Source organism: Phalangium opilio, unplaced genomic scaffold (genome assembly GCF_054372755.1).
Source record: "Phalangium opilio isolate 3A_F unplaced genomic scaffold, DU_Popi_V2 ptg000037l_1, whole genome shotgun sequence".
NCBI lineage: Eukaryota > Metazoa > Arthropoda > Arachnida > Opiliones > Phalangiidae > Phalangium > Phalangium opilio.
Window position 1 is genome coordinate 7243651 of NW_028324160.1, and position 10278 is coordinate 7253928.

Genomic DNA, 10278 nt, shown 5'->3' on the forward strand with positions numbered 1-10278 from the left:
AAATCTCGTGAACAAGTTATTCATGTTAAAGATAAAATACAAAGAATATTGAGATAACAACTTTCTAATATGTATTTTACGTTGTTTTTCAGCGGCTGCATCAGCTTTTGCAATCCATATCTCTGGGGTAATTGCACTTACTCATGGAGCAAAATATAAATTCTACTTTTAACTGTGTTTCTAATAACATAGAACTAGCACCTTGTTGATGACAATTAACATGGAAATGACATTTCATTTTTGGTATAAAATACATCCTTTGCCAAGCACGATTTGTCAGAAAACCCGTTTATCTGATTTCACTCGTGAGAGGGTCGATAAGATGTTAATAGTAGTTACATAGAAATTGCAAAAACAAAACCACCTCCCCATACCTTTGCGAAATTCTAAGACACCCAGTAAAGTGGATTGTCCCTCGTCTCGGGACGAACAGATGTAGTTTTCGCGGTTGAAAATACCACCATATTTTGATTTTTGAGATGTCGACCCAAAAGGTAACGAAAATGTCCTAGGGTGAACTTTACTTTAGTATTTTCATAAGTTCATAAGATACGTTCCATAAGTTTGTAACTGGTTACTGAGACCTTGTCACGAAGTGGGGAATATCAAACGTCATAGATTCTCTTAAAGCAACGCCTAGTAAGGCGCTGTCAAATGCTTAGTACGGACAGAAAAGGATGATGGATTTCAAAACCGCGTGTGGTCTTTTGTGGCGCGGCCATAGACCAGACTCTATTTTACCCCGATTTTTGATAAGAGTCTATAACACTAGTTTCAGATTGTACAACTAGTTCTCAGAAACGTTACAAGAGCTCCAAGAAATCGGAGAATTTAATAATTGTTGTGTTCTTAAAGTCTGCTTCTAAAAGTGTAAATGCAAGTAAATATCTGAAATTAAGATTCACGATGCCTTCATGTTGATAAAATAGTCAAAAGTTAGTTACATTTTTAAGGTGTTGAAAAAGTGCTCACTGAATTTTATTTCAGAAAATAAATGTAATTTACATTGAATCATTTGAATTTGTTCGTTACATTGATAACAAATTTTTTACCTCTTCGAGTGACGTTTCCAATTTAAATTTATGGTAGCAGACGACGTTCTTACATATGACAGGCAGGGATTGTAGAATCTTCATTCTATAATAGGTTTTCACCAGCCCAAGGCTGAGGCAACATTAAATGCTTTTCTTCCATGGTACTACTATTTCGAAGATTTTCATCCCCCACTTAACCTGGGATAAAATCTCAAACTAGGGCTTTCATACAGCCGGGCTGCCAGACGTTCAGTGCGAATAAACTTACAAAACCAGTCCATGTGGTTTGCGCACTGAACGCATTTCGACTTGTTTTAGGAATTAAGTTTCTTAAACCGACTTAACTATAATTAACGTAAAATACTGACTATTAAAATAATTAATATCAATTATATTTATTTAATTATTTAAGATAAACTTATTTTTATGTAATGACACAAGTGAGAGTTTATATAGAACGAGTAATGAAGATTGCATCTGAACCGAAACACTACAGGCATTTCAAAGTTAATATAAAGCGAGTAGGATGATAAGATCTCTTACAAAACGATAACATTTTCTTTTTGCAGAATATTAAATGGAAATATTTAAAAACTTTTTCGGCATTACGATTCTTTTATTAGTTGTGTAGCTATAAAGCTCTGTTTCATCTCAATATTCCAAGAACATCTTTTGATATTAACATTTAAAATTTGGTGTTTACTTTTTAATTCAGCTTTACTACATTTATATATAGTGTAAACGCAACTTCTAACTTCATTACATAATATGGATTTTAATACTTTGTCTTTCTATAAGTGTTGAAACGATTGGGTTTATGATATAAGATTTAAACCAGAATTGACCTTGTTTCGTGTCCTCTTATACGATGAGGCTCTTAGTTTGACCCGAGCCGAAGTAGTAATAGTAGTAGTTGTGGTAGTAGTAGTTGTGGCCGGGGTTTTCGCTTTCGTTATCGTTAGATTTTAGCTCAAAAGAAACTCTATAGTATATCAACCAACCCATAGGTGGAGCTGAGCTCTGTTAGAAATTTTATTTTAATTAAAATTTTTCTTGGTCGGAGCCGGGATTCAAAAAGGCCCTTTACCACTGAACCATGATGGCTTTTCAGAGAGAGCGAGTTTTCTTCATTTAATTTATCTCTAAAGGGTCGGGAATGAGGGAGGGTCCTATTTATTTGTGGGGTCGGATACTTCAGTATTTTTGGGGTCGGTTACTTCTGAATTTGTGTCTTTTGGTCTTTATGTTTCTTTTCTTTTTACCTCTCCGTGCGACGTAGTCCAGGAGAGGTTCTGTAACGGCCGTGTCTGTCTGTGTGTGTGTCTGTCTGTCTGTCTGTCTGTTGTTACGCCCACGTGACCGCGTTCGCAGATTGCGTATCGGAGCAAACGTGTTCGCCATTTCCGAACTGCTTTCACGGTCACGGAAATGGCTCCTCTACTTGAGTTCTCACATCACCATCTTCTGGTCTTTGTCCATCCCACACGGACACCAGTCTGTACATACTGGCTTCTAATCACCACCATCTTCTGTTCTTTGTCAATCCCACATTGACATCAGCCTGCACTTACACTGGCTTCTAACACCACCATCCACTGGTCTTCCGTCTATTCCACATAGACACCGATCTATATCATTGGCTTCTACTCCTTTATCATCGTTTGGTTTTAGGATATACGCGGCGATCAGCTAGGGTTACGAGAAACGTCTAGCCTCCCTAAGGTGGGATCGCCACCAAAGGTTTTCGCAATTGCGCTTTTTCCTTACTATTGTAAAGGAAACGAATCGTATATATACCCCAAAATTTGAAGAAAGCGGGCGAGAGGGGTACGCTTCAATTTAAACGTCAATATTAGCAAAGTTTGAGAAGATAATAGGTATAACTTTATTTTAAACGATTTAACTATTATTAATGTTAATTATTGAAGATTAAAATAATTAAAAATAATTATATTTATTTAAATATTAAAGATAAACCTCTCGTGTAAAGAGAGAGATTATCATAGCCTCCTATATCTACCAAGGCCCGTGCATTGCTCTATATTTCATTCATTGCCTCCTATATCTATCAAGGCCCGTGCATTGCGATATATTTTTCAAAACAACAACAAAAATGGGAAGCTCCGTTCAGAAACATAATAATTTCTTTTCTCTGTATATGAAATGAAAATATGGATAATATTGCGCTCCTTCTTTAATGGTATGAATCCTTGCCTGTCTATTAATATTTTACGTAGGAGTAATACGTTTTTAGCAAAGTCTAGAGAGGATAAACATAAAAGAGATTGTTTCGGGAAAAAAAATACTTCTTCCACTAATGGGTTTATACTCCTTGTTACTGTTGTATAGAGTAATCATGACAAAAGCTTAAAAAATTACGAGAGGACAGACCTTTTTTATCCTCTTGCTTTATTCTTAATAAGAATATAAAACATTTATTTTGTATCAAAAAATATTTTTTGGTGCTGAGATTGCTTTAGAAAAATCCAAACGGTTAGGCATTGGTAAAAAAGACATGTGTAAGCTATTTGCAGAGATGGTAATGGTTTTTCATGTTTTAAATAAGCCTGAAGCTTCGACTATTGTGTTTATGATCCTTGTTTGTTTCATTGAAAACCATCTAGGTGTAGATAACAGTCAGACCAAAAATTTCAAAAATATATATTTTAAATCTAATCAGATACGCCCACGTAGTTGAAAATAGACCTATTAAATTTGCGGGAGCCATTCTTGAGAATTTTTCTTTGCTTGTAGGTTGTCAATTTATCTACCAGTAAATATTTGTGTTTGGAAGTTGGATATTAAGTCAAATTAAGTGGTTGTAAAGAGCCAGCAGGTTTTTGCCGCTTCTTTTTGTATGTAAAATGGAGGAAGATAATGTTGAGAGTAAGGATGAAATGCGGAAGCGCAAAGCGCGGGAAAGGATGAGGGCGAAAAGGTCGACGTTTTCATTGGGTACTTAAGTTTATATAACCTTCTCGACACGGAGAGGTAAGATTTTGGTTTTCCCAACTTGTTTTGTATATTGTTATTATATTGTTCACTTCGCTCCTGGAGCTGTAAAGCGTTCCACGCCCTAGCTCGTCAATAAATACGGATAAAATAACGGATGGACACAAACAGACAAAAACATAGACTGCTTTTTAACCCTTTCCGTATTAATTTTGAATTGAGAAACAAGATTATCTTAAATAATAAAATAAATATAATTAATATCTAATATTTTCTTCTTTAGTTGTTCGCCTTTTTGAGTGTTACATCGTTTTAAATTAGAACAATTAAACATTCTTGAGAGACTTGACTAATATTGACGTTTGAATTGAAGCATACGCCTGTTGCTTTGCGTTACTCAAATAGGTAGTATATAAAGGATTCGAATCGCAGCTGTAGATAAGAACATCGCAATTGCGTAAAACCTTTGGAGGAAGACCCCGCCATTGGAAGGCTAGACGTTTCTCGTAACCATAGCCAATCGCCGCGTACGTCTTAACCTTAATGAAGATGGAGTAGAAACCAGTATGTACAGACTGGTGTCCATGTGGGATGGACAAAAGACCAGAAGATGGTGGTGATTGGAAGCCAGTGTGTACAAACTGGCGTCATGTGGGATGGACAATGAGCAGATGATGGTGGTGATTAGAAGCCAGTAAGTTCAGACTGGTGTCCATGTGGGATAGGCAAATGACCAAAGGATGATGGTGTTAGACACGCAATGGAGTAATAGCCGGTGTGAGTGGAATACAATTTTCCAAATTTCCTGGAACTGTAAATGCGGTCCGGAATTCGAGAACACGTTTGCTCCGACTTGCAAACTGCGAACGCGGTCCCCTGGGATGTAACAACAGACAGACACACAGACACGTCGAAATTAGAGCCTCTCCGTGACATACGTCATTCGGAGAGATAATAAAGAAGGAAATTAAAAAACCAAGGTTTTTTTAAGGGTAACTTACCCTCTCCTCGAACGCCATGAGCTACTGTGAGAAATGTTTTACTCTTTTTTGAATTCAAATGTACCTTACACTGGGAAGAAGCTATTCAACCTAGCTTTATGCTTTATAAAATTCATACCCACATACGATGATACATTTCAGTCAAAAAATCTGATTCGTACTACATCAACATTTGTTAAGATACTTTGCAATTGTAATTGACAAATATAACTGAATTACTTTTACAACGTTTTAAAAATGTCAATTACAAATTACAATATTTGTTAAATTACAATTAAATTGAGAAAAATGTAACTAAAATACAAATTATAATTAAGTTCAGAAAAATGTGATTGGATTACAAATTACAATTGTTTTTAGTAATTGTAATTCTAAATTGCCAATTTTTAATTTGGCCAACCTTGCTGGTTTTACATCACTGATATTCTCAGTTCCCAAAATCCTGGTTACAAATCCCCGATATTCCCAGTTCCCAAAACAGAGGTTTAAATCCCAGATATAAGAACCAAACACAGGCTTCAAATCCCAGATATAAGAACCAAACAGAAGTTTCAAATCCCAGTTATTTCCAGTATGTAAAATCGATTTAGAATCAAATATATTTCCATACCCAACGACTAGATTAAATTCTCATTTATTTGTAACCTTAAAAACCTATTCAAATCGTTATAAAATCTTACGAAAATACTTTCCTTGTTTCACTGATTCCTATTTATTCTTGAGCAGTATGTGACTTCCATCTACATTTTTCTTCAACTAACAATGGCTCCTGTATTTTAACTAACAAACCTGTGCTTACTTTGGGAAAACGCATTAAGACTTCTCAGAGAAGTCCGCACGTCTCTCGGAACTTCATACTTTTACTACAATTGAATTTAATCAACTTAACCTCACTTTCATTAGAACATAACCAAATTTCAACCCTGGTAAGTTGCACGGTAAGTACTAACCTGCCCCGCGGTTCTCGAAGAAATATATATCAGAGAAATTATATCATATTTTAATAAATCAAGACCCTTAAAACCATTAGCTTCTAATATAATTAACTCAAGTTAAACTCAAATTAAACTAATTAGGAACTTAAAATTGGATTTACCCTTAGGGAACCTGAAAACCATAAAAACGTTTTTTACTTTAATGAATTCATTTTTTAATAATTATGGTCTGATTAGTACACCAATCGCGAAACAAAACCTAATTAAATTAAATATTAAGTTATATCTAGATTTCTATTGTCAAATGTTGTGCGTTGCCTACTGATTTAGTATTAAGGCCAGTTCAAGCTTGGCTGATGGTGGGTGACTCTAGCGTCTCTCGAAAATGTAAATTTCGTCGCGTGATGGTGCTCTTTACTGTCCTTCTATAAAGGGATCATTCATAATAGTAAATTTACTTTGGTTGATTGAGACTTTTTAATTTTTTATTATTTTATTATTAAATATATGTAATTTTATACTAAACTCTGAAATTCTATATCAAGAATCTATGGACAGCGCAAGAAATAACGTTCTATGACCTTTTATGAAAAGAACGCCAACGAAAATTTCTTCTTTCAGGATCCCCAAGCATCACTCTCTATTTCTTTTCAAACGGTTCTACATTCTATTCGTCTCAATCTAGTTAATGTAGGCACTAAGGGGAAAGGATTGAAAACCGGTAAGAGGATGATAAAGAAATCTACACCTTTAGCATTTGGGCGTGTTTCCTCAAGTCAGTCTGTCCGCAGCCCTGTAAGCCCCTCAGCTTGGCGGGAAAAAAATTTCAAATCGAAACGTGGCGTTACTGAACGGATAGCGGAGATTAAAGGCGAACTAAAATTTCAGAAATAGTATGCAAACACTTGTTCCTTAGTCAACAATTTTTCTATAAGCGCAGACTCCAACCCTGACACCTCAATTCTCAAAGATAAATAAACTAACGTTGATATTTCCATATATTCTTCCCAATAAATAGAGAGATTTTTCAAATTGTTTTTTATCTTCATTGATTTTCAAAATATTATTCTTTATTCTTTAGCTTCTTTTACTTCCCAAATAATATTATGCCTTTACCAAAAAATTACTATTTACTTTATTTATTTCCGAAATAACATTTCTCCTTTTTGGCAAATATTGTACTTTATTTTAATATACTCAATTAAATAAATATAAATATACTCTATCCTGGTATTTGTTTTGTAAATGTTTTAGCGGGTGTTTAAAATTTCCATGATCAGTCGCGTAGCGAACTCAACGGTAGTTTATACATGATATTTCTAAATTTTCGAAAGTTATTTTAAACAACTTGCGATGGGGGTTTATAATTTTTTCACCATTATTTTCTAACTCCCCGTGGTCTAATTTAGAAGAAAACAAATTTTGGTTAAGTTACTAAAATTCTACTAAATTTTAACACCTCTATGAATTTTGGTGTCATTGAGGAAAAATAAGAGTGCTTGTTATTCATTTATAAAATGTTTTTATGTTTCTTTTAAAATAAACCTTCATATCAATTTAAACCGTTAATTTTTTTACGTCGAGACAGGGTTGCCACGGAATTTTCAAAACCAAATTCCCCGACTTTTCCAGGATTTCCCTGACGTCCTTTTTCTGAGATTTTTCCTGACCTTTTTAGGCCAAAATTGTATATGTTTACAGCACGTTTTAAGTACTTATAATTAAATAAGCTCTCTACATTAAGTTTTCACAATGTATTTATTGCACCAAAACCATTAAGACACATTTTAACTGTAAATAACTGTCTGAGAATTTTTTTCGAGAGCATTTTCTTTACGAAAACAACTCTAGCAATTTTTAAGGATTAGGGAACTTTCTAAATCGAAATACTCCGACATTTTAGTCTACTTTATTTATCACAATAGTCATAGATATTTTTTATCTGTCTATTAAATTTACAAATAAATGAGTTGACCATAGCCACTTTTTAATAGATAACAAAACTGAAAAAGATATTTTCAAGAGTTCCATTAGTATTTAAATCACAATATTGCATTTAAATTATTAGAGATCACTTAGGTCTTTTTCAGTTTTTAGTATTGCGCTTCAAGATTTTCAATTTCCAACGTGTGAGTTTTGTTTAACTTGTACCTTTTGCCCTTCAGCTTATTTAGCTCCTTGTGGAGACGCGTTCTGGTTTGCGCTTATTTGTCAGTATCTTTTGATGCCAACTTTTTTTAATTTAAAGCGTCACGATAGCGGGCTCTTGCACCCCGAAGAGCTATCAACCACAATATTTATTTAAGTCCTCCCGACTTGGAAATACCGTCATATATACCTGCCTCAAAGCAATGAGAGAGTGTTCGTGCAAATTTTCAACTAGTAGGTTTTTGTTAATTGAAAAGCCCCCTTCCACAGAAGCATTTCCATAAGACAATATTAGAAATATTTTGGTAACAGACCACAAATCTTTATACTCCTTTTCACCATCGAATATAGCATGGTATAGTTGGTCAAGGCGATTTTCATTTTCATTAAAATCATTCAATTGATCCTTGCTCTTTTTTGAGGCGAGAAAAGACGCAAACTGTTGTTTGGCTTTTTCAGCCACACCTTCGCTAATTTTGTGGTTTTCATGTAGTAAGCTAAGGCAGAGTTTCATGCGGTCTTGAGCCACTGATGGTTTATCAATGATAATTTTTGGTATTTGAGTGGAGAACGTTCCAATATTTTAGCAACTGTGCTACTCAAAAACCTAGCGCGCTGCATTTTAAATTCTCCTTTTGTCTTATCACCTACGCATTTAATCAATGCCAAGTATTTTCCAGCTCCATATCCTACATCAATATCCCTGTATGGAAGCAAGTTTTCGGATTTTTCGGATATATCTATTGCAAGAAGCTTCTTCATAGTCCCAGCTTCGTCGACAATGTTAGCTTTAACAAATCTTCTCATTAGTTGCTTAACTAGGGACATAAGATCCTGGTAAAGAAAATGAGCCAAGGGGTTTGGCGATTGGAACTTCCTTAAAAAAGGCTCAATATCAGCTGCTATCGTTTAGAAAAAACCAACCTACATTCCATCAACGGATCCTGTAAACCTTTTTTCACAGTTTCTACTGAAATATTGGACCAAAGTTTTGATGATGAAACATATTTCTTAATATTTCTGAATATAGCTAGTAATCTTTCGGCACAGGCAACATTTTCTACCTGTCTAACTTGATAAAACTTGTGGAGATAAGTGTGCTTCTAGCAGAAGTATCCTTGAAGAGGTAATACATATTTCTTAAAAATTCATTTATTTTCTTTCCCACAACTTTATGCTCAGTTTGAAGGGCTTCGTGGACAACATGTAGGCCACACGACCCCAGTTCCAGCATTTTTGAAGCTTCAAGATTTTCACCAGCATCCTCCAAGTCAGCTTTCAGTTTTCCATAGAAGCTAAAATTGATGTTTGGTCCATCCATATTAAATAGTAGGGTCCTTCCTAGTTGTAATCCATTTAGGCCTTCTTTAAATTTTTGGAGGACATCAGTCGCTTTTGCACGACCCAGTAACACGGATTGAAAATATCTCGTTACATTCTGGCCACTATCTTCATTCCAAAATCTTAGATGAATGTCCATTTGACCTCGCTGACTTATTTTATTCAGTGCTTCATCAAAACAAATAACGTATTGTTCACAAGAAATCAAACGCTTACGTAACATCTCATCAAAATATGGTGCTAATCCAAATGATACTAAGTAGCTGTTCTTCGTTCTACCCATGGGAAATTTCTTTGCAATATCATTGTCAGGAAACATTTTTTTTTTAAATATTTCACTATCATTGTCAGAAGAGTTGTATGACAATTGGGTTATAACTTGTCTCATTGCCCAATAAGCTTCAGCACGGAAAACATTTTCCTTGTCCACAAATGATGAAATAGTAGAAATTCCTGAAGTCTCTGCATTTTAATCTACAGGTGTAAACGAACCCTCTCCTGGTAAATTTACTGATGTGCTGCTGCTAGTTGGCTTAGGATGCTCCGTGTTTGTCTCGGAAATCGCTTTCTTTTGGTTTACTAATTATTCAATTTTCAACTGGTTTGGACCAGTTCCATCTTTAATTTTATCTTGTGATTCGTGCTTGCCGAGTGGCTCTTAATGGCTTGAATTCCCATGTTGCCTAGTGAAAATTTCATGTTACAAATAATGCACAATGCCATGTGTACATGATCAGATATTGATCTTAACCAAGTCCATTCTGGGTGAATACCCTTATTAGTCCAATCGGGATTGAAATGAGCTATGCCAGGCATACTATATAATTTTAAATTATTATTACAGTTTAATAAGTATGTTATATCAAA

General features: G+C 34.7%; 1 pseudogene; it reads right to left on the reverse strand.

Annotated features, from left to right (window-relative positions):
• Nucleotides 1-8219: 8219 nt before the first annotated feature.
• On the reverse strand, nucleotides 8220-9799 carry LOC149684074 (uncharacterized; annotated as a pseudogene).
• Nucleotides 9800-10278: the final 479 nt, after the last annotated feature.